At 40.1% G+C, this 26329-nt stretch overlaps 1 protein-coding gene across 5 annotated transcripts in view; it reads left to right on the top strand.

The window, feature by feature from the left end:
- Positions 1 to 26329, top strand: part of LOC134225633 (vanin-like protein 2) — a 121342-nt gene that overhangs the window by 51533 nt on the left and 43480 nt on the right. The window contains exons 1-2 of one of the 5 annotated variants that reach the window (XM_062705867.1): positions 6713 to 6885; positions 7092 to 7190. The exons of 1 other annotated variant lie outside the window; for it this stretch is intronic. The gene's annotated coding sequence lies outside the window, so the exon portion shown is untranslated. 3 more of the 5 variants (XM_062705869.1, XM_062705866.1, XM_062705865.1) reach the window with 3 other exon arrangements.

Genomic DNA, 26329 nt, shown 5'->3' on the forward strand with positions numbered 1-26329 from the left:
TCCTCCGGAAGATCAGGAACGTCCGTAAAAATGGTCAATTAATGAAACTTATCATATAAGAGCGCGGTTTTTTCCAACAATTTTCATTATCGCACTACGAGTAACAAATGATTGTGGTGACCCATTTTGATGGACCTGTGTGGCCGAAGGTCCTTCAGAAGATCCGGAACGTCCGTAAAAGTGGTCAATTCATGAAATACATCATAGAAGAGCGCGGTTTTTTCCAAAGCTTTTCCTTATAATACTTTGAGTAGCAAATGATTGTGGTGACCTATTTTGGTGGATCTGGGTGGCCACCGGAAGTGCCCCAGAAGATCCGGAACGTCCGTAAAAATGGTCAATTCATGAAACTTATCATAGAAGAGCACGGTTTTTTCCAACAATTTTTATTATCGCACTACGAGTAACAAATGATTGTGGTGACCCATTTTGATGGACCTGTGTGGCCGAAGGTCCTTCAGAAGATCCGGATCGTCCGTAAAAGTGGTCAATTCGTGAAATACATCATAGAAGAGCGCGGTTTTTTCCAAAGCTTTTCCTTATAATACTTTGAGTAGTAAATGATTGTGGTGACCTATTTTGGTGGATCTGGGTGGCCACCGGAAGTGCCCCAGAAGATCCGGAACGTCCGTAAAAATGGTCAATTCATGAAACTTATCATAAAAGAGCACGGTTTTTTCTAAAGCTTTTCATTATCGAACTTTAAAAAAAATCTTTCTATTATCGAACTCTGAGCAAGACACGAAGGAATGTCGTGACCCGTTCTTATTTACCAAAGTGACTATCGGAGGTCTTACGGAAGATACGGAACATCGGTTAAAGTGGTTAATTGATGTAATACATACTAGAAGAGCCTATTTTTTTTCATTTCCTTGTCGTACTCTGAACATGAAATTATTGCCGTGACCTTTTCTCACGGATGTGAGTAGCAACCAAAGGCCCTCCGGAATATCCGCATCACACGTAAAAGAGATCAGTTCATAAAACCCACCTTAGTAAAACACGCCATATAATCCATAGAAGAAGTAGATGAAGCACACTATTCTTCTAAACCTTTTTATTTTCCTAATTTTAGAACCAAATGATCGTAACCAATTCGCATGGATTGCCCACTGTTTGTCTTCAGGTACATTCAGATCATCCGTAAAATCGGTCAATTCATAAAACTTATCATAGTTCTCCTATTTTCATATCCTGAGTGATGGATGATCGTTGTAACCCATTTTCAGGAACGTGTGTAGTCACCAATGAAACTCCGCAAGATCAAAAAATCTGTAATTATAGTCAATTCATAAAAATTAGGATGACACTATTTTTTTTTTTAAAGGACAATCACATTAACCTAGAAAATATTTTCAAGTATGGCATAATTTGCTTCCATGATCGGTATTCAGTCATAAATCATCGACTCATGAAAGTTTGACTTAAAATAAAAATTTACTTTGGTTGAATCTTTTGACAACTTTTGGTCAAAAATTTCTTGCAAGATGATGGATCATAAAAAACCTATCTTATAATTTTAATTTTTATTAACAGGGGGTCTATAATGGCAGCAAAGAGGTTCAACTATAAAAAGAACACCTTAAATTTTCTTAAATTTTTAGGGTGACAATATCAGGTCGAAAACGTGATAAAATCGGGTCGAAAACGAGAGAAAATCGAGGGCAGACAAAATCGCGAAGTGACAAAACTGGGTTGATACTGTTTTATTAGGCTAACATGATGAAACTTTTATGCCCAGAGAAGTCGAGAAAATTTCCAAATTTGAAAATTTGAAAGGAAGGCCCCGCAGAAAGCATCACAACAACCTTCATGAGATGATCAATAAGTAGAATAACAAACAGTTTTCAAAAGATCGTGTTCTAGTAGGATGAGTATCAAGTGTTGACCAATCCGTAGGAACTTTAGAAGGACATCCAGTGATCACTTAAGTCATGTGTATGGATTACGAGAGGGCCTCCACTGGCCATTCAAGTCCATAACTGAGGGTCACGACAAAAATATCTTGCTCAGATTTCGATAATAGATTTTTTGTAAAACCATGCTCCTATGATTCGAGATGCGTTAGTTTGCAGCTTTTAGGAATATTACGGGCATTATTCATGAAGGAGTGGCCACTCAGGTACAAAAGAATGGGTAACGATAATTTTCTATAACTCAGAGAATGTTAATATAAAGCTTAAGAAAAGCCGCGTTCATCTATGATGAGTTGCATGGAATGAATATTTCTACGAATGTTCCGGATCTTAGAAAGCTACTCAAGAACATTTAAATGGGTCACCACTATCTTTTGTTACTCAGAGTAGCTTTGTAAAAATCGCACTCTTCCATGATGAGTTTCATGAATTGACCACTTTAACGGACGTTCCGAATCTTCCGGAAGACCTCGGTGGCCACCCACGTCCTTCAAAAAGGGTCATCATAATCATTTATTACTCAGCGTTCGGTGATTCAGCTATTCCACGGTGAGTTTTATGAATCGACCACTTCTACGGATGTTCCGGATCTTCTTGAGGAACTCCGGTGGCCACTCAGGTCCATCACACTGGGTCACCATAATCATTTGTTACTCAGTGTTCGATAATGAAACGCTTTGGAAAAAACCGCACCCTTTTATGATAAGTTTTATGAATTGTCCATTTTTACGGACGTTCCGGATCTACTGGAGGACCACCGGTGGCCACCCAGGTCCACCAAATTGGGTCACCACAATCATTTGTTAGTACGATAATGAAAAGCTTTGGAAAAAAACGCGCACTTCTAGGATGAGTTCCATGAATTGACAATTTTTACGGACGTTCCGGATCTTCTGGAACACTTCCGGTGGCCACAGGAAGCTTTGGAAAAAAACGCGCATTTATAGGATGAGTTCCATGAATTGACAATTTTTACGGACGTTCCGGATCTACTGGAGCACCTCCGGTGGCCACCCAGGTCCACCAAAATAGGTCCCCACAATCATTTGTTGCTCAAAGTATTATGAAGAAAAGCTTTGGAAAAAACCGCACTCTTTTATGATAAGTTTCATGAATTAGCCATTTTTACGGACGTTCCGGATCTTCTGGAGGAACTCCGGTGGCCACTCAGGTCTATCACAATGAGTCACCATAATCATTTGTTCCTCAGCGTTCGATAATGAAAAGCTTTGGAAAAACCGCACCCTTTTATGATAAGTTTAAAAAATTGACCACTTTTACGGACGTGTGACCCGCTAATGCACAATGTGGCGCTTCTAGAGGTTGCTGATAGCTGGTTATCACTCCAAAATTTTCATTTCCAAAAGTTAGGAAAAGTCAGAAAACGCCCTATCTCATTTGATTACAAAGCTACAACGTTTTTAAATCATCTCTGGGCCAAAATAGACCCCAATGCACTAGGAAGGTTAATTTGCTCGCAACAAGCTGCATTCGACGGGGAATCCTATCCCTATTGTTTCCTATTGAAAATTGGCTAGATGGCCAAAATACTATTTTTTATGCACGAGAAAGGCATCAACAGCGATACGAGGATTGATCAGGGAGGGTTTTGACTATACACCCGATTCTGTTTTTTACACGGATTTTTTACACGGCCGTGTAAAAAAAATCCCATACAAAATTTTTGCAAAGTTGCTCCATTTTGCATGATAATACTTTTTTTCATTGGCGTAACTAACGGAAAATTCTAGGGGGGGCTAATTTTTGACGAAGGATTAAGTCCTTTGTGAAGATATGGAGGTATTTCTGCATATTTGAGACCTTCACGAAAAGTACTAATTTTCGAGATTTTGGTATCCATCGATCGACCAACTCTTTAATATTTTCCCCAGTTATTAAAAACTATGGATTAGAATGCGCTGGCCGTCGCCGAAAATAGCAGTACTCAAGAGAAATATCCACGCAATGTTCAGACTATCGTTTCGCTTCTACCAGTGATTAAAAAAGCGCTTTGTGGGAAAAAAATCTTTTCTTTCTAGGCGTCGATTGCGGTCTCGGGATATTAGTGGCGGTGCTGAACTTTTATTCTTAGCGTCTTAGCGGAAAATCATCGGCCGTCGGACAGCAGCAGCAGTGAACTTTTAACGCAATTCGAAAGAATCACAAACGCTCGTCGGAGAGCAACGCTGCAGAAACGTTGGCGTCAGTAGCAGTCAAGTGATATTTTCTTTCAAAATTCAGATTTTATTTCTGTTTGTAATTGGAAAGGAAAATTATTGAAAACAAATCGGTTTTCTCAGATACACTAGAGGTCCTCTAGAAGAGGAGGTAGAGCCGAGGCGAACATACTTCAAAGTGCAAATCATAATCACTTGGCGACGCTGCAGAAGTTTTTTCTCCATGGATGGCAAATCATCTGACGTTGATGTACAAATAGACAGAAGAAATTTTTTTTTCAAATTTCGGATTTTGCCTGTGATTGGAAAGGCGCATTGTCGATTCGTCTCAGAACCATCATTTCACAGGAGGTCGAGTATGAGTGACGAATTTTCTGTCTTCAGATTCCAGAAAAACTTTATGCGAATAGAAAGACCTATGAGCATTGGAGGCTGATAAAGAGCTTATTTCGCCACAACGTGGCTTGATCAGCTAAAAAACTAGCTTATTCAACTTAAATTGTTTGTTGGGATAGTAAGACGCCTGTGGAGTTTTATCCATCCGAAAGAATTCCAATTTCTTTCTCATATAAATTTTTGTTACCTCTTCTTGAAAACTCAAGATTTTGCCTTTCTGGAATCTCTTTATTGATTTTCTGGAAATAGCAGAAAAATCCCCCAAATTACCATTCAAAGCTACAGAAAGAAATGCTTTCAAACTATCTGGATCGATACAGACATATGATATGTTGTATTTGGCTCTCACTTTTTCGGAAGGATTCTTTTGATAATTCTTTCAGAAAGGCCATGCATCTTTAAGAACTATGGACACGCTAGTTTTAATTAAATATACTCGCAAAACTCTGTAAAAACTTCAAAACATTTAAAGATTAAATACTTGCTAAGAAAACTAATTTTAAATCAGGATTTTTTAGAAATATGTCGAAAAGCTAAGCATCTTGTGTCCTTAAACAATTTAATTTTGTCCAACATTTTAGGCTGTGTCAATATTAAAACCATACAGATAGTTCAGTATGCCAATAGAACTTTCTTTATCCAATCAAAATTTTAGAAATGGTTTTTGTTTTCTTAGTCTGCTGCTTCTATTATCATCAGCATGGAACCACTGTTCCTACTCCAATTTCCTAAATTAATGACTGGCGCTGGAGAAGCAAGGTAGCGTACTATTATTCTTGCTTAACATTCCTATCGTAAGACATAACAATTGTTCGAAGTTCGAAAATTTGTTAAAATAGAATCAACGTTTTTGAGATTTTTCGGCTATGCAGTCTGGTTTATTAGAACAAATTTTTAAATTTTGTCCGACGTTTCGACATCGGGTTCGATGTCTTCTTCAGGAAAAAAAAAATGATTGCTCTTTGTTATGTGTGATGAAATCTCAAAAATTAACACTACAGTCGAAGTCAACAACTGAGAATTACCATAGAATCAATGTTTCGTAGAGAAATATGTGAATGAAGAGAACTCATTCCTGGCAGTTACGTCTATATATGATTAGAGTAGTACAATTAGATAAGTGCAATATTCATACAAAGTGGCAAAAATTCTAGGGGGGGCTAATTTAGTTCTAGGTGGGGCTATAGCCCCCCCTAGCCCCCCTGTAGTTACGCCAATGCTTTTTTTACACGGATTTTCAAATTTTGATTTGAAAACTTTTTTACACGGAACGCACCCCTGTGTAAAAAAAGAATCGGGTGTACTCTGGGTTCTTAGGGCATTGCTGGGGTCAATTGCATCAGTTTTTTTTAAGCTTATAAAGGTGTTTTTTTAATTCTAGATTAAGTTCAACACCTAATTGCATCAGCTGAGATATTGATAAGACTCCGTTTAGGAGCTTTAAAAACTCTAAAACCAACTTCGACATCGGAGTAGTAATTGTGGCAGTGTTTACAAAGTCTTTATTTAATGTTTTTGGTTGCGTAGAGTAAAAAAAACGAGAGATTTTGCTCAGAAAGATCTTGAGAAGCAATTCTATACAATATGAAAACTTGTATGTACTGTTTACTGCAACAAAATTATACACAATCGAAAATAATAATAAAGTGACAATATCGTAGTTTACCCTAGTCATCAATAATTAAAACATTTTTGAACATAATGCAATACACTAATTTCTACAAATTCATGTGATAAGAAATTAAAGTAAGAATTGCACAAAATAATTACTTCAACTTTCGAAAATTCTCTGTTTAATGCCCCTTCCTGGTGTTCCTGTTGTTATTCATCATCGTAAAGCGTCGTCAACATCATCATGCATGAAGTTTCCCTATAGGTATGGCATACGATGAAGACGACAAATACTAAAATCGTCCATCCGTTCAGTTACTACTCTACTATGTAATGAGATACTCGCGTATGAACCCGTCGACGTCGTCAACAATAACAACAACAACGCGAAGACCGTCATCAGTAGTCGAGCAACAAGTCGTTTCTTCAGTAATACTCGCGCATAAGAATATTCACCGTCGCATCGCATCGGTGGTCATCGCTGATTAGGTTAGTCAACCGGGCTTTTGATAACAGGTTGAACGCAAACAATCAACCTTCCATCCGTCCGTGGCGTGGTACCACCAACCAACATTCGTAAGTGCGGTTGCTCCGCTCCGGCCGGCCGTAAGTAGCCCCAAGTAGTTCGTCAAACATGTGATAACAGTTAATCGACGGCATCGCTCGGTGTAAGTGTAACAGCGTGGCCCTGTTCCAGTGTTGTTGTTGTTGTCCAGCAAGTTAGCGCAATTTCTTGAATTCGCACGCGTGTGGTGACGTCGAGGGCACCCGATTTCCTCCTATCGGTACGTGACGATCTTCGATTTCTGTGTGGTGATTGTGTGATATTATTGTTCAATAGTGATTGTTGATTCGTCATCCGTTGCCGGTTGAATGAATTAAAACTGTGTCTCACAGCGGTGAGCTGTTGCGAAATTAAACCAAAATTTGTCGATTCAATTTTTACGGCTTGTGTTTCGCATCGAATGTAATGTTTTTTCGCATCTTATAGCTGGAATCTCGTTCAAGTGCGGTTGATCCACAAACTGCCTTCAGACGAGGACGCCAGAAAGCGAAAACCGAAAAATACGCCAACACACTTTCCGCGTGGGTATGTATGCAGGGATGAGGGTACAAAATGCACTCTATTAAATAATTCCTTACAAGAGCTTCTTTATTCCGCAAAAAAAAACATACTTGTAGATTTTTGTTGATTCCCACGAAATACAGCAAAACGGCGACGGAACGACAGGATTGACAATTAAGTCTATATATTTTCTATTAAATTTTCCGTTTCCATTTGGGGCTTAAAATGTAAACCGTTGAAGCATATGTGAAATTTTTAATATCCCTCCACTGTTATGTATGTTCCAAATCATTCGCCCCTTATTGCCTTCAAAGTGCGAATGCTAGAACCACTCGACTACTTCAGAAATTCGACCGGACCGGACTACTCGTCCATGGAAGCGTCTTTATTACGCGGTCCGGTGGTTCGCGGTCGGGTGGAGCCCGGTGGAGTGGAAGAGCACCCGGTAAGCGAGTTGATATCGAACGAACGACCAGGTCTGGTTTGTTGTTCTTTTGCCAGTTTTGCTTTGATCGCGGCATGTCCAATCGGAGTGAGGTAAGGTACACCGGGGCAAGTTGAAATGCGGGGTAAGTTGAAACGGAAGCTGTAATTTAGATAGGAAATGACCGAATGCTCTGATAATTTTTTTCAACAAACTACTCGCCTAAACGCACATTCTGACTGCCATTCCTGAAAGATTGCAGCTTTCAAATGCAATCCCTGTCATTGTTTATTTTTCGCCCTTTGCAAAAACCAAACCAACTATTTGACGTGCCCATAAAACAGGTCTCAAAACGAAGTTTGGAAGAGTTTTTCCATCAAATTTTCACGGTAGGTAACCATTCAATGTTGAATAAGCATAATGATCATGAAAAATCTATGGAAGACCCGTTTTAATTTTTGTATTTTGGTTGTTTGATATTGCTCTGCATGTTCAACTTATCGGGGCAAATAGAAATGCGTGGTGCGGGGCAAGTTGAAACAACGATTCAAAACGTCACCCTCGCAATTAAAAATATTTTTTTCCAGAATTCAACATGATCCGTAAATATATACATTCGAAAAACATAAATTTATGGAAACATGCAAACTTCTGAAAATAAATTTAATAAATTTCCGCTAATTCCGTTATGAATGCAACCCTCCTACCATCTCCACTAGAATAAAAAGGGGTCATGTTTAAACTGCAGTTTTGATATTCTTAATCTACTGAGCACTGACTCTCACAAAAATAAAACATAGAGTATATAAACATTTCGTTAACTCCACCTTCCACATCCCCAGCTGCCTATTTCGATGCCAATCGAAGAGTTTATGAGAGATATGATGGCTGGTTAATGAATGTGCATTTATAAGAAGCCACAATAGAATTAATCATGTGCACAATATACAAGTGATCCAAATAATTAGCCATCATGAATAGTAATCCGAGTGGTCACCAGTAGGAGGAAATCAATTTGATAAATTTTCAGCGTAGTGCGTTCCCCAGAATTTGGTCTCTGAAAATACGCTTGGTACTTTGTTGTACACTGCCTTAATTTGTCCCATGTCATTTTCGCCGACTTGAGTAATTTGTCGTTGAATTTATTAAACTTGTTTTTATGGAGAAATACAAAAAATCTAACAAATTAAAAAAAAAATTGGTATGTTTCCCCAAAATTTACATAATATTCATAATATATCTATATTTATTGCTGTGGGACAGTTAAATGGACCATATTTGAGTTTTTTTTTGTGTAAAAGAGTACCTATCAAAATCTGGAATCTGATTTTAATGGGAGTAAATATCAAGATGAGACAACAAAAGTGGGATTTGTTTTAAAATTTCTAGAACAAAGCCTACTATTTTATCAGTTTTTCTTGAACAGGAGACAATTTTTAGCCAATTTCTGAAAGAAAATCAAAAACGTCAAAAACTTACATGGGACTCTTATGCGAATCCTGGCAGTATTATAGTCACCTTTACAACCTCGTGCTTCTTGAGTCTCACTGAGTACATACATTTTGTTATTAGTACGGCAAAATTAGCTTACGTCTGAATATAACGCAGTGTTTCAACTTGCCCCGATTCGCGGGGCAAGTTGAAACGATGCATATAAAAAAAAAATTTAAATATAAAAAATATTTATAAAAAAGTTTGTTAAGGTTGCTTATTTTGTATGTATAATATTTGGCCCGAACTAGCAAACACCGCAAACGGATTCAAAATATATCAAAGGGTGATTTTTTTACAGCACTTCGAATTTCAACTTTGATAAAACCGTTTCAACTTGCCCCGGTGTACCTTATGTACTGCGCTTTGGTATGCATGCATATACCTAGCTCTAGACTTCTAGGGGTATGATGACCGCAAGGCGGAATACGAAAATTCTAGCAGTGCACGATGGGGTGGTAATTTGTAGGGAAAAAAACTTGAATTTGATTCATAAGTTAAAGCATAACGTAATTGACTTCTTTTGTTGTATGTATATATTAAATAACATTGAATCCAGAGTAATCAATGAGGTGTGGTATGAGGCTGTACTGCCGTTATACACATAACTGTCCCATGTACATAGGAAATCCCAGCAAACATGGGATAAACATGCGTGTGACGGCAGTGTAGTGGCCATACACTAATAACAAAAAGGATTATGCTCCGTGCTGAAAAAAAAATCAATTTGTTTAAAACAAATCTTACCTCGCAACCCATTTAGGAAGGCGAAACACGATTATAACACATTTGTAACAGCCTCAGTCGTTTATATCATCATAGTGTCATACCGCCCGTCACGGTGCCCGTCAATTAGTGCTCTAACTCCGTTATTAGTTGAATTCTACCAACGAACCATTCGGCAGAGTTGTAGAAAAACCTTTGCACTAGAAGTCCACCATACAACTACTAAATGATCGAACGCAAATTGCTGAATGATCGTTAACACGTACGTCCCCAACCCCCATTTTACGACAAAACTCAAAATTCAAAACCACGCAGCTCAGCCAATTTCTAACGGATTTTCAAGCAATCTTTTGGAATCGATCACAAAATTCCTATAGAACATTGTAACCCGCTTTTTTAGAAGAACACCATGGTATCGTGCCAGCACGTTGCCGGATTTCCATGTGGCCTTACCACGCCCTATGTCCTCGGAAGGTGGGAAGGGTAGACTTCGCGCCTGCTTCCCTCTGCACGACTGATATCAAGAATGATGATGCCGCGTGCACCCCAAATTGACCTTTCTGCGATAGGGCCTATTCGCCAGCACACAGAGGGACTTGTCGGCGCGGTGCCTACGCCTGCCCCAGCCTTGACGAGGACCCCTTTCCGTCCTCGGGCTCGGAACCCGCCCGGTTGACCGACGCCGCGAAAGCGACGATACCACCACCTCTTATTTGCGCCTGAACTAGCCATCCTTGAGTCCACGCGCCACCTTCTGTGTAGCTCCGAGACGATTTGGGCGATAGCCGATAAAACGGCGTTCCAGCCAACTTCATCTTTACGAGCGTTAATGAATAAAGCTTTCAATGAATGATTAAATTGGTTATGATTAAATCATTTAACTCTATGATTAAAGATTATGATTAATGATTTATTCATTTTTGACAATGATTAATGATTATGATTAAGGATTAAAATATTTTTTTACAATGAATAATGATTATGAATAATGAATAAAATGTTTGAAGTATGATTAACGATTACCGATCGTGATTAAATGTTGACAGAATATATGTATGATTAATGATTAACGATCAATATGATTAATGAATAATGATTATGAATAATCGAATTAAAACGGTTCGTGCAGCATTGTGTCTTATGTCCCTCCAATCCGCAGCGTCGGCAGAGATTGCTTCTGTCAGGGCCTTTGCAGTCCCATTGCTTGTGCCCCGGTTCCAGGCACTTGAAGCAAACTTCGGGTTGCTCGTATATGCCCACAGGGCATACCGACCATCACACCTTGACGCTCCCTAACAGGACTACCTTGGAGGCGTCCGCTGAAGATAGCCGAACCAATGCTACCTGCGTCCCTGCCGGACCTTTCCGTAGCCGAACGGCTGCGGTGGGCGTCTCCACTTCACACTGTCGCCGTAGTGCCTTCGACTTCGGTGATCTCGTCCAGGTCTTTAACCCTTAGATTCACCTCCGTAGTGAGTGCCCTCACCTTGACTGTCTCGCCTAGAACTTCCTCCGCCAACTTCTTGTAGGCGGCGCCCTTTTGCGAGACGCCCCGCTTCAGCTCGAGGATCATCTCGCCCATCCGGGTACGTCTTATTCGACGTACGTCGGCGCCGAGTTCACCGAGCTTGACGTCACTCCTCATCGCCTTCAAAACGTCCGAGTACTTAGCCGCGTCCGCCATGATGACTAGGGCATGGCCCCTGGAGCGATTGGCGCCTACCCTAGACTTCTTGCTACCCTCATTCGCCTGGGCCTTATTGTCGGCCCTTGACGTCTTCGGTTTCCTCTTGTTCTTGACCAGGGTCCAGGAGGCGTCATCCCCCTCTATTTCCCTGGTCTGGTGCGGCTGAGAACTTTCAGCCTGCCGTAACCCCTTACCACCGTCTTTCCTGGGTGGACAGACCTTTCCAGGTCCTTCCTTTCCCGGTTTTGGAGGTACCGTACCTGGCCGGGGTTCAGCCGGAGACCCATAGTGTTATATACCAATCGACATGGTGTATATGTATGTGCGCGTCTTTTGGGCACTTATCTTAATCCGATTTGTTTGCAATAAGTTGCATTCGTTGCATTGTTTCCTATTAAAAATTGGCCATATCGGTCTATGGGATCAAAAGTTATGGCCAAAATACGATTTATATACAAAAAAACACTAGAACTTCCCAAACACACCCAACTTAATTCACCGAGTGGTGATACTGCCTTTCTCGCATTTAGCCAAGACACCAACCTTATATGGCGATTATATAGTTCGAATCCATTTTTTATTACTTTTAAACGCAATGGTCGATCGTTATCAAATTCAATAGTGATCAACAAGGCTTTGTCCCCTGTCGAATGCAACTTGTTGCGAGAAAATCGGTTAAGAATTACTATATGAAAAAGTGGCTAATGTTTTTCGGTTTTCGTGTGCACACACACACACATACACACGGACAGACAGACATTTGTTCAGTTCGACGAACTGAGTCGATTGGTATATAGCATCATGGGTCTCCGAGACTTCTATAAAAAGTTCGATTTTGGAGTGAAATGATAGCCTTTCGGTACAATTTTGTTGCACGAGAAAGGCAAAAACACGCTAAGAAATTCTCACTAATTTTTTTTAGTATATCTGATGTACGAGAAAGACACAAACACCGCAAGGTGGATCAATCAGGGTTTTTCATATACTATTTAAATCAAATTATAAGTTGTATAATTTCAATTTTAATTCGACATGTTGGCCTAGGGAAGGTTCTTGTTTGTTCGTGAATTTGATAACCTAGCTATTATCAATGTAAACTAATATTGACAATAAAAATTGTATATCCATAATATCGAACTTCGATAAATAGTATACTCGTGCCCTTTTTAGTGCATGTCTTCTAACATAATTTCTTTTGAAAAGAAATGAAGCAGTCGATTTTATTGAGATATTTCTCAAACCTGATATGAGACCACTTTAAATAAACCTGTTTATACGAGAAATAGTTTTCACCTACTCTAGAGATGCACCTCTTGTTTAATTTTGGCTTCTTCAACAACATAATAAGATCATTACCATGACCATACATCGGTACTAAAGCTCAAAGCCTTTCTTGATCTTGCCAGTCAAAATTTTTGTCAAGTTTTATTGTCTCAGTATATTCCTCGAATTATTTAAGGATAACTTCCTCAAAAAATCCGTTTTTTTTTATTTTTCCAACTATTATGGAAGTAAAAAACAAAAAAGGAAATCTGGTAAAGTCCTGCAGGTTTGAACTAGCCTGAAGAATATGAATTCTTTGAAAAATTGACCTTAAATAAATTGGTTGAGCGAAATAAATCTTAAGACAGGACTGTTAAGTGGTCTGATTCCATTGCCTTCGGCATTTCGGAGTCTCATTTCAACATTCATTTCATTTTTTATTCATTTATTCAGTCTACATCTAAACAGATAACACTGAATCAACAATTTGACGCCACAATACACGGTTCGAGGCCGCATCTCTCCATCCTCGAATACGCCCCACGCTCACCAAGTCGTTTTCCTCCTGGTCTGTCCATCTCGCTCGCTGCACTCCACGCCGTCGTACCTGCCGGTTCGGAAGCAAACACCATCTTTGCAGGGTTGCTGTACGGCATTCTTGCTACATATCCTGCCTATCGTACCCTTCCGGCTTTAGCTTCCTTCTGGATACTGGGTTCGCCGTAGAGTTGGGCGAGCTCGTGATTCATTCTTCGCCGCCACACACCGTCTTCATGCACACCGCCAAAGATGGTCCTAAGCACCCGTCTCTCGAATACTCCGAGTGCTTGCAAGTCCTCCTCGAGCATTGTCCATGTTTCATGTCCGTAGAGGACAACCGGTCTTATTAGCATCTTGTACATGACACTTTTGGTGCGGTGGCGAATCTTTTATGACCGCAGCTTCTTCTGGAACCCGTAGTAGGCCCGACTTCCACAGATGATGCGCCTTCGTATTTCACTGTTTCCCAGGCGGGCCCTGTCGCGCTCGGTTCCGCCCACAAGCATTTACTTTGTCTTTGACGCATTCACCACCGGTCCAACTTTTGTTGCTTCACGTTTCAGGCGGGTGTGCAGTTCTGCCACCTTTACAAATGTTCGGCCGACAATGTCCATGTCATCCGCGAAACAAATAAATTGACTGGATCTGTTGAAAATCGTACCTCGGCTGTTACACCCGGCTCTCCGCATGACACCTTCTAGCGCAATGTTGAACAACAGGCACGAAAGTCCATCACCTTGTCTTAGTCCCCGGCGCGATTCGAACGAACTGGAGTGTTCGCCCGAAATCTTCACACAGTTTTGCACACCATCCACCGTTGCTTTGATCAGTCTAGTAAGCTTCCCAGAGAAGCTGTTCTCGTTCATAATTTTCCATAGCTCTACGCGGTCTATACTGTCGTATGCCGCCTTGAAATCAACACAGATGGTGCGTTGGGACCTGGTATTAACGGCATTTTTGAAGGATTTGCCGTACAGTAAAGATCTGGTCCGTTGTCGAGCGGCCGTCAACGAAGCCGGCTTGATAACTTCCCACGAACTCGTTCACTAATGGTGACAGACGACGGAAGATGATCTGGGATATCACTTTGTAGGCGGCATTAAGGATGGTGATCGCTCGAAAGTTCTCACACTCCAGCTTGCCGCTTTTCTTGTAGATGGGGCATATAACCCCTTCCACTCCTCCGGTAGCTGTTCGGTTTCCCAGATTCTGACTATCAGTTTGTGCAGGCAGGTGGCCAGCTTTTCCGGGGTCATCTTGATGAGCTCAGCTCCGATACCATCCTTACCAGCTGCTTTATTGGTCTTTAGCTGTTGAATGGCATCCTTAACTTCCCTCAAGGTGGGGGCTGGTTGGCTTCCATCGTCCGCTGAACTGACGTAGTCATCTCCTCCGCTGCCTTGACTTTCACTGCCTGTACTCTCAGCGCCATTCAAATGTTCCTCGTAGTGCTGCTTCCACCTTTCGATCACCACGCGTTCGTCCGTCAAGATGCTCCCATCCTTATCGCCGCACATTTCGGCTCGCGACACGCATCCTTTGCGGGATGCGTTGAGCTTCTGATAGAACTTGCGTGTTTCTTGAGAACGGCACAGCTGTTCCATCTCCTCGCACTCCGCTTCATCCGGGCGGAGTTTCTTCTCCTGAAAAAGGCGGGTCTGCTTTCTCCACTTCCGTCTATAGCATTCCACGTTCTACCGGGCACCTTGCTGCAGTGCGACCGCCCGCGCTGCGTCCTTCTCCACCAGAATCTGTCTGCACTCTTCGTCGAACCAATCGTTCCGTCGACTTCGTCCCACATACCCGACATTGTTCTCCGCAGCGTCGTTAATGGCTGCTTTGACTGTATTCCAGCAGTCCTCAAGAGGGGCCCCATCGAGCTCACCCTCTTCCGGCAACGCTGCCTTGAGATGCTGCGCGTATGCAGTGGAGACATCAGGTTGCTTCAGTCGCTCTAGGTCGTACCGCGGCGGTCGTCGGTACCGAACATTGTTGATGATGGATAGTTTTGGGCGCAGTTTAACCATCACCAGATAGTGGTCAGAGTCGATGTTAGCGCCACGATATGTCCTGATGTCGATAATGTCAGAGAAGTGTCGTCCATCAATCAGAACGTGGTCGATTTGTGATTCTGTCTGCAGTGGTGATCTCCAGGTGTACCGATACGGGAGGCTGTGTTGGAAGTAGGTGCTGCGAATGGCCATATTCTTGGAGGCGGCGAAATCAATTAGTCGTAAGCCGTTTTCGTTCGTCAGCCGGTGCGCGCTGAACTTCCCAATAGTCGGTCTAAACTCCTCCTCTTGGCCAACCTGAGCGTTCAAATCTCCTTTGATGATTTTGACGTCGTGGCTTGGGCAGCTGTCGTACTCACGTTCCAGCTGCGCGTAGAATGCGTCCTTATCATCATCAGTGCTTCCGGAGTGTGGGCTATGGACGTTGATTATGCTGAAGTTGAAGAACCGGCCTTTGATCCTCAACCTGCACATTCTTTCATTGATCGGCCACCACCCGATCACGCACCTTTGCATATCGCCCATCACTATGAAAGCTGTTCCCAGCTCGTGTGTGTTGCTGCAGCTCTGGTAGATGGTATGATTACCTCTAAACGTTCGCACCATTGATCCCTTCCAACAAACCTCCTGCAGCGCTACGATGCTGAATCCACGGTCCTTGAGCACATCGGCGCATACTGTGCTCCCGATGAAGTTGAGAGATTTGCAGTTCCACGAACCAAGTTTCCAATCGCTAGTCCTTTTTCGTCGCAGTGGTCTTCGCCGATGATTCCGGTCCGTACTCTCTTGTTGATTGTTCGTTGCGTATGTTTTTTTAAAGGCTGGCTTGCAGGGCCTGATACTAAACCCCCAAGATTTCCGGAGGACCATTCCTCCTTATTCCCAGTGGACCATGGTGCACAGTTTCACTTAGAGTCCCTCGCTGGCACTCGGACGATGATCAGCCGCCCCTAACATGGAGAACAGACGCTGTTGTGAGCCGATCCTGACATGGAGTACAGACGCTCAGTAAGATTTGCACCTCCGGAGAGGATCAAACCCCCCCTTCCCTGTCAGCATACGACCATAGTTCCCATCGGGGTTGGTTACCCGATCTTCCCTAAGGTTGCTCGTATCCTGGTCAGCACCACAGGGAGGTAGGGATAGGAGTTGCTGGGTAAGAGGCTAAGGACCGCAGGATGGGGTCTATTTTATTCCTTCAGGTACGCGAAGTACCAATGGTACGCTTTACCCAGCATTTGCCGTGCCCTGCGCTCCTGGTATCGACGATAATTTTCGGTGGTGGCAAAACGGGCTCACGCACGCATTTTCACGGGTCCGTGATGGCGGACCCAAGCGTTGGTCGGCAGGCTTTCCGACTCGCGAAAAAATGCTTGGCTTTAGCAGCACATTCGATGGCTCTTCAGTCTACGACTGGCACAAAAACTTTCCTCCGCGGCGCCTTCCTCGGACGCCGCACTCCAATCAAAAAAAGGTTTATTGACTCACCGGTTTGTTGTGGGTTTTACGTAACCCAGTCGATGACCTGCCGGTGGGGTCGACGCTCCCGGCTTGTTGACGCCGGTGATCGCTTCTTAATGAAGCCGAATCGCGATGGCAGTTGCTTGCCGGCGGTTGGTGGATCTCGTCCACGTGGAGGTCCCCTGGCCTTCCCTCGGACCGATATGGTGACGGATCGCCAGGAATATTTCGTCCGTTAGGGGGGGGGGGGTGCGTCGCGCTTGGGTGCGACAATTTGCTGCGGGTGGTCAACTTATCTTCATAAATTTGAGAGTATAATGCTTATTTTCCATTTCAAATGTTTGGCCTTTGGATCATTCTACTTTAGTTAACTTATTTTCTTTCTTCACTATTTACATTAAATTATATGTTGTATAATTTTAATTTTATTTCAACATGTTGGTTTAGGGAAGGTTCTTGTTTGTTTGTGAAATTAATAACCTAGCTATTATCTATGTAAACTAATATTGACAATATTAATATATCCGTAATATTGAACTTGTGTCGATACTGAAGCTCAAACTCTTGCTTTCTTTCCCGTCAATAATTTTATCTTGTTTTTTTTGTCTCAGTCTATTCCTTAAATTATTTAAGGTTAACTTCCGCTAAAACTCATATTATTTGACTTTTCCAACTATTTTGAAAGAAACTGAAATCTGGTAAAGTACTGCTCGTGTGAACCAACCTGAAGAATTGGCCTGGTGCTTGTTCGAAATCGAGCAAATTAAGGTTTTTTTCTTAGCTCTGAGCTTAGAGATTCATATCGTCAGCTTTGAAACCAGGTTGTTTGAGCTGCGTTTTTCTCCATTTACCTTCTCTACAAATAATACTAAAAGAAAAGAAGATCTAACAAAAAGCAAAATGTCAGTGGTAGTTGTCCTGGTAAACCAATTGGTCCGAAAAAATTAGCGAACCTAGAATACCTGATTTGAATATATTTGGTTCGTAAATCATACGCAAGGGCTCTATGCGCCCGCATGGACATGATAGGTTGATATCGTTTTTGTATAAGGCGTAGTTGACTTGATAGACCAATTTGTCAAGCTCTAGAATAATTTTGAAATCCTAGAATATCTGGGTTGGCTCATATTAGATTCGTAAATCATATTCAAGGGCTCCACCCTAGTAACATTTTGGTTTTATGTTGCTTTTGAGGCATTCCACGGAGGCATGCCAGTCGATCCTGAGCGACCATTTCGAAAATATCTGAAACTTTGCACAGTTTTTCAATTTCATCAAAATCGTCATTTTTCGATATCAAATCTTCATATTGAGTCATGACTAACTTTTCAAAAGGGTGTATGTGAAAATGGTTCAAAAATATTCAAAAAGCTGCACAGCAAAAACGGAATGTTCGATTGTTATGATTTTTTCAGCAAAGTTAGACAACTAAATGATAGTTCTTAAGAAAATGTGCACAGTAAAAAAAAAATTTACCTTTAAAAATATCATTTTTGTCACAAAAACTCAAATATCTCAAAACCCTATCTTTTTACGAACGTAATTTTTTTAGGGAAAACGGTCCATTATATTAGCTATCTACCATAAAAAGTTGGTGATGGTAAACTAATAAAAAGTTATGACATATCAAACATTTCACAATTTTCACATTTAGTAAAACAAAAAACAATTTTTCCGTGTAAGTTATTTCGAGAATTGCAGTTTGATGCAGATTTTATTGTTAAGGGCTTTGCGTGATTTAAATAAGTTGTTTTCATAATATTTTGATTTAATTATGCATACCATCTATAAGAAACTTAGACACAATCCAGTGTTGTGATCAAAAGTATTGATAATGTCATAATTTTCATTGTACGTGACTGAACCTGTTGATAACAAGAAACATATCAGAAATGTTATTTTTAAGACAAAAGCTGCAAAATCAAAGATTTATATACACGTATACGTCTATAGTTTACCTGCAAAAAATATACCTCTTAGAGAATAGACTTTATGATCGGGAGGAAACGGGTATCTTCAACAACAACAAATGCATGATAGGTACATACCATGACAATGCTCACGAAAAAGCAAAAAAATTACTACCACTAAGGTTGTTGAAGATCTTACATAAGATATGGTAATTTTTTTGTTCAGTCAAGCAAATGACACCAAACTAGTCAGTAAAAACTTAAAAGTGATTTTGTTTATTAGAATACAACGAACAATGAGTAGCCGCTTTCTCAACTGTTGTAGGCCGTTTGATGGAAAAAAGTGTTCAATAGAGTTACGAAATCTCACCGAAAGCACCATAGATAAACTGAAAGCGACTGGTTATGCTCCAATGTCCACATTAGGGTGGTCGGTATTGACCATTTTTGTCAAATACCGGTATTCGGTATTTGATGGAGTCAATACCGGTAATACCGGTAGAATACCGGTTTTTGTGAAAATTTCAGGTTGTAAAAGAAAAACTTTTGATTTGGAGTTTTGGATGAAAAACAATATTTGTTGACAAACTTCAAATGTTAAAATCATTGCTTGTTGAGCTGGGCAAAGCGAAACTTATGTAGATATTACATACTGAGCGACTCATCTATCAATCCGCATTGGATTTTGTTAGCAATGTTGCCAACTACTGAGAATGCCCTCTCTGGTTCAACCGAAATAGGACGAATGGTTCCAAGACGTGTCAAATACTTGCCTTCAATCCCTTTCGATTAATAGTAGGGGAATTCCTTACGGATTGTATGCAAGGATCTTGGCGTCAACGTATTTGCCACCAGCAACGCTACAGTCTCTTCACAAGTATAAACCAGAAAAATATTCATAGAGGCATCTTCTTCGTACTGATCGTCAGGTATGGTCGTTGTCTCAGTTTTAACGATCGCATCAAGAATGATTAGACGCTTCAAGATCCCATACGCTTGCTTAATCAAAGTAGCTCTGGATGCCTCGAAGAAAATGCTAAATCTATTCTGATTAATGACTTCCCGGCAGAATTATTCAAAAAAGCAAAAAAAATCCGCGTATTTGGATCGTCTCTCTTGGATTCATTCCTTAAAAGCATCGAAATAGTGGCGGAAATTTCTGTGGTTTGATTTGATAATAGTTCCAACGTAAATTGGAACGCCACTTCGGCTTCATATAGAGTGCAGAACTCGCAGAGCAGTAGTTGCACAACAGCTTGTACTGATCGAGGGCTTGAATTATTTCAGCGTGTCTTAGCATCAGCCACTAATTCATATTTTTTCCGAATTCAGCACGGACATATTCTTGCAGAAAATCGTTTTTCACAGGTGATCTCCGGAAAAGCACTACTACGTTTCCTACCTTTTTCACAATTTCATACATTGCGGGAAAATTCTCGACGATATCAACAATGTTCATTGAAGAAAAAGTCATTCGCAGTTTGACAGATGGCTAATAGAATGAAGCAACAGGTATGATTAATGACAATGTTGATCGATTTTTGTTGTAGCGTAAATGTCGTCAATGATGCTTACTTGGGCAAAGTTACTCATGCGCGCATTTAATTGTTTTTGCTCGATGAATCTTTACTGCTTGTAACCGAATATTTGCGCCATCTATGCAGGATTTCCTGTGTATATGGGACTGATATGCGATTACAGGCAGTTGAGCTGATATACGTAGGTGAAATTTTTTCGAAATTTTTGATACGGACAGCAAAATTTGAAATACCGAAAATACCGGTATTTTCCGTCTCTAATACCGGTATTTTCGGTACCCAAAATTGGCCGGTAATACCAGTATTACCGGTTTCGGTACTACAAATTTACGCATTTCGCGTCCTGTCGTTTTGCACGCACGTCCTAAACGTTGACAAAAGAGCAATTTGTATGTCATCGGTTGAGCAGAGCGCAGGAAGTTCGAAAACGACAACAACCGAGGAATTGCCAGAAGTATCAAGTGCTGAGAGCCTTGCCACCGTACCATCAGCGAAATCTGTTTCAACAAATCAATCGGAAGATGAGTGTATCCAAAAGGTCAACATCGAACGCTTTAACGAGGGCATAGCTGGGATAAAAGTGACTCCGATTAAATGGAGTAAGATGGACTATGTTTATTACCCGGAGAAAAAATACCGTGAAATAAACGAAGCTGTACGAAGAAACCTCTTTAAATTAGGACCTGATGATGTGGAAAATACAGACTACGATGAGGTAATTATAAATATGAAGGAAAGGTTCTCGAATGCAGACACGACAAGGAAAGAAAAATTATTGATTTTGTCGATGCTGCCAAGTTCGTGGTCTATTTAGGATGCCATTGATGAGTTCAAAATCAATAGAAATACAGTAAAAGGGGCAAAACAATTGATAATAACTGTCTTTAACTGTCTTTCAATAACTGTCTTTCAACCAAAAATACTAGGTCTAGTACTGCATTAACAGATGAGACAAAAGAAATAGTAGTTCAATATTTTGAAGATGATGAAGTAAGTCGAGCTATGCCTGGTCAAAAACGATTAATGATGACGACTTTGAAAGAAGCGTACACACGTTTCAAGGAAATTCACGATAATATTAAAGTAGGTTTTTCCTCATTTGCAAGCCTTCGGCCAAGGCAATGCAAGCTTCTTTCCAATTCAGGAACACATAATGTGTGTGTGTGCACAACCCATGAGAATATTAATCTTATTTTACATAGTTTGAAAAGAATTAATTTAAAAAAGGATATTAAAAATATTAACTGGTAGTCTTTTGTGTGAAAATACAACATCAAATTGCTATCTACGATCTTGTTCGGATTGTCCAGGCTCTTCATCATTGGAAAATACACTGAGTTTGAAGACAAATATATTGATCAGTTATCATTTGAGCAATGGGTGACCACGGATAGGTGTGACCTAGAAACTATTGTAAAACCTGTAGATGAGTTTGTGTCATATTTTTGCTTGAAATTAGAAAGTTTAATCCCTCACGATTTCATTAAAACAGAACAATCCAGCTTTTTAAAAAATACGAAAAATACATTACAAAATGGTGAATTTTCAGTCATTTGTGATTTTTCTGAAAATTACAGCTTTGTATTGCAAGATGAAGTGCAGTCCCATCACTGGAACGTACAAAAAGCTACAATTCATCCATTCGTTATTTATTTTAATTGAAGTACGCAAATTGAACACTTAAGTTTTATTATAATTTCCGAAGATTTAAGACACGATTCAGTATCCGTAAACTTGTTCATTGAAAAAATGATTAACTTTTTACGCGTTGATAAGAATAAAGTAGTCAAAAAGATATATTTCATGTCTGATAGAGCAGCGTCGCAGTACAAAAATCGTAAAAAAATTTCGAGCCTATGTCAATTTAAATCAATGTACGGAATTGATGCAGAATGGCATTTTTTTGCTACGTCACATGGCAAAGGTCCTTGTGATGCTATTGGAGGAACAATAAAGCTCATGGCCACAAGAGCAAGTTTAGCCAAAGAACGTGAGCATCCAATTAAAACTGCGAAAGAACTTTTTGATTGGGCGAATCGTAGAAAAGAAAAAGACAAATTATCATTTTGTTTTACTACTACTGAAGAGTACCAAATAAGAACTTCAGAGCTCAGCGAGCAATATAATAAAGCAAAAACGATCCAAGGAACCCAAAAATTTCACTGTTTCATTCCATTGATTGTCGAAAAATAAAATTAAAGCAAAACTATACTCAAACCGTGCTGATAATAATTCAAAAGTGCTCGATATTGTAAAAAATTTGAATAAAAATAAATAAAAAATAAGTATTAATAAACTGTTTTCATGATATCATAACCCATACCGAAATTCAAACCCAAAACTCTTAAAGTTTCTATAACAACATTGTGTAACTGCCACATTTAATTTAATAATTAGGATAATATGATAGATCGAGTAGAGAGACTCATCGATCATTTCCTGCAAAAAAATATTCTGGTGCTGATATTAAATGTCAAATCTAAAATTATTTTTGTGATCTGTTAATTCATTTTTATTTATTTATACATATTATATTTATACATATAATATACATAATATCGATGAATACATAAATATGGAATATCATAAAAACAACTTGTTTAACTCACGCAAGGCCCTTAACAATAAAATCAGCATCAAACTGCGATTCCTGAAAAAAAAAATACACGGAAATTGTTTTTTTGTTTACTATGTGTGAAAATTGTGAAATGTTTGAAATGTCATAACTTTTTTGTTTGTTAGTTTACCATCACCAAATTTTTATGGTAGATAGCTAATATAATGGACCGTTTTCCTTAAAAAAATTACGTTCGTAAAAAGATAGGGTTTTGAGATATTTGAGTTTTTGTGACAAAAATTATATTTTCTAAAGCAAAAAAAAATTTTTTACGGTGTACATTTTTTTAAGAATCACCATTTAGTTGTCTAACTTTGCTGAAAAAATCATAACAATCGAACATTCCGTTTTTGCTGTGCAGCTCTTTGAATATTTTTGAACCATTTTCACATACACCCTTTTGAAAAGTTAGTCGTGTCTCAATAAAAAGATTTGATATCGAAAAATGACGATGTAGATGAAATTGAAAAACTGTGCAAAGTTTCAACTCAATAGAAAATCATGAATTAAAAATTTTGTTAAATTTTGATGCAGTTGCTTGGAATCGCTCTTTTATAACACTCTGGAAGAGTAATTTACGGTCCTTTAAAGCGTTACAAAACTCAAAATGTTACTTGGGCATGAACCATGTCCAGATAGGTTGATATTGTTTTTGTACTAGGCATGGTTGACTTGGTAGACCAATTGGTCTGATCTCTAGAACAATTTGGAGAACCTACAATATCTGATTTAGAAATATTTGATTCGAAAATCATACGCATGGACTCTATGATCCTTCGCTGATCACTGAGCACCTCTGTTATCATCATCGTGCTCTAGTGGAAAAATCCCTAATACCATGTCCAATAACACAATATATCTGAAAAGTCAGGATCTTTAGATCCCGATTCTCAATTTAAATGAAGGAAAAAGGGTCAGTAGCTAGAAAGAAATTTAGAAATTCTATGGTCTATGGTCATCTAGAAAGAAATTCAGAAATTCTATGGTCAGACCCAGTATAGTCATGACAACTTGAATATTTTTGCCGGTAACACCCAGGTAACACCAAGTATCTAAGGAGTAAGGGTTCGAAGATGTGACTTGATATCTCGTGTTGACTTTCGTGTTTAGAATTTCTCAGTAATAATAATCGGAAATGCAACTGATGTATAAATAGATTACTGGGCCTAGACCGTAGTTAAGGAAATAGATTCCATTATTTCCACCAATTCCATTTATTTGCATTCAATTGAATGCATTACAGCAATTTCTGATACTAAAAAAGTATACTTGAAAGGCAAAAATAGAACCACCCCATCGAAAAATGACAACACCGCCAAATATACTGCGCATTCGTTTGCTAGCCGCATCGACCTACGTATTTATATTCTTCCATGTGGACTGCATATATACGGCCTCGCTCTTTCTCAATTTAAGGTACCGCATGAGAACCGGGAGAGGCGAAAATAACATTCCAATATGTTTAATCACTTATCAATAAGCAGCGTGGCGGCGTGGAAGAGAATATTCCATATTCCTCCCTGCACCAACCGGACGTGTGGGTACAGCAACCGGAGTAGATTGGAGTTAGCGCACCGCATGAGACGGCGCGGATCGGAGCACCTATCTTCAACCCTACAAAGTTAGCGCGCGAGTGAAATACCAGAAGCCGGTCGATCAATCGCTAATGGTGTATATCGGGTTATGGGCGATTAATCGCTTGATCGGTTATAGAAATCCGAAGAAATCGGAACAACCGCGCGCGAACGGAACTGCATACTCTGGGTAAAGGCACGATCCTACCCGCGGGCTGCTCAGTCGGTGTTGGTATGGGCGGTGATATGGGCGCGATCAGAACGCGGTTATCGGTGTCGTCTTCGCGAGCTCTGTGAATCGTCGTACTTGAACGTTGAACTTGAAATTCGCACCGTAAACAACACTCCTCGCGGCGAGACCCATCTTGATGAGCAATCGGTGACGACACGAACGAAGTGAATTGAAAAGTGCATGTTATTTTGATTTCCCGTGGAAGGCGGCGTCGTCGTCGTGGTGGATGCAGACAAGCGCAAGCAAGCGAAGGTGAGAGTCGATGAGGTGGCGGTTCAACGATCCACATCTGATGGCTGATCGTCGGTAATTATTTTGAGCGACCTTGGCGCCGAGCTGCCGCGCCGCAGTTGGCAAGGTGGCGATCACGAAAATTGAGATCGACGTCTGGGGCGTAGAAAGAGATTGTGTGGTACAAGCCGCCTTCGACATCTCTGTTGCCGTTCCGAAGACCATGTGCGAAAGAAGGCATGCCATGTTGGGTTGATTGAATATTGATGTTCAGCAGCGTTATAAATAATGTGGATGTGTTCCGTCGAGGTGGCCGCGGGTGCATGTGGCGGAACAAGAAAGTTGCAATGTGTCGATTTTCACCTCTTCGCTGCCCTACGCGGTATTGACTAGTTGATCCATAACATAGGTGACATGAAAAACCGATTATTATCGTGGTAGTGTCAAGGTGGTTGTATTAATTATGTATTTAGATTGCTGAATGATCAACTTTTTTTAAAGTTATTATGTAAATACAGTATTGCGTTTAAAGTAGTGCTACCAGTTTTGGACGACAACAAGCATTGTTAATCGAGTGATCAACACCTTTATTGGCTCACTATCAAAATACTCGGCCACCAGTACACATTGCGATTGAAATGTTGTTTTTATGCGAGAAGGGATTCCTGAGAGAAAATGCCGATAGATCTTTCTTCGATATCCATAACAAACTACTGCAACACTGTATTCCAGGACAGCACAGAAGTGTTTTATGGGTGAATATATTACTTTTGTAGTGTAAAAGAAACGAAATTTGCTCAAACAACACTTCAAAGAAATACTAATTACTTCGCCAGGGGAACTCTATTTTTTTCGCGGTTTTCAGTATAACATTATGCATTAAATTTTGCTGAATGAGTATCACAGTTCTTCATCGTAAATGGTGCAGTCCAACTGCAAATCACTGTTTTTCGATGTTTTTCCATTCATTTCTTCTTCCAACGAGTTTAGCACCGTCCAAACGTTGACCAATTTGTCTGAAAATGTTTCCAGAGCATCAGGTCAGCAAATAGATCTGTATAAGAGGGCCTGTCAAAAAATTTGAAATAAGTTTTTTTCATACTAATTTGAGCCACCCTACTAAAAGTATACAATATCTGTAGAAGCTTACAATCTTTGCGACAGTACTCTGAATGTACCAAAATACAGAATTGTAAGAAATGTTCTTCTGGGGATGGGGAAGAAAATTGAGTTCTTTTTAAAGATATTGTAGTTGGTCCTACCATGCTTTGCTAGAGAAAGACCGACAAAAACCTTTACCGAGATTCGCACAGCCGTGCATAAGCAAACATGTTTTTTGCCGAGATTTCTGTCAAAGTTGCAGAAAATCTGCAAATAATTTGCCGAAAATCAGCTAACAAGCGTCATTTTTGCCGGAATATCAGTTTTTTTTATTTTGCTCGCGCATGGATGTGCGG

This window comes from Armigeres subalbatus, chromosome 3 (assembly GCF_024139115.2).
Source record: "Armigeres subalbatus isolate Guangzhou_Male chromosome 3, GZ_Asu_2, whole genome shotgun sequence".
Lineage (NCBI taxonomy): Eukaryota > Metazoa > Arthropoda > Insecta > Diptera > Culicidae > Armigeres > Armigeres subalbatus.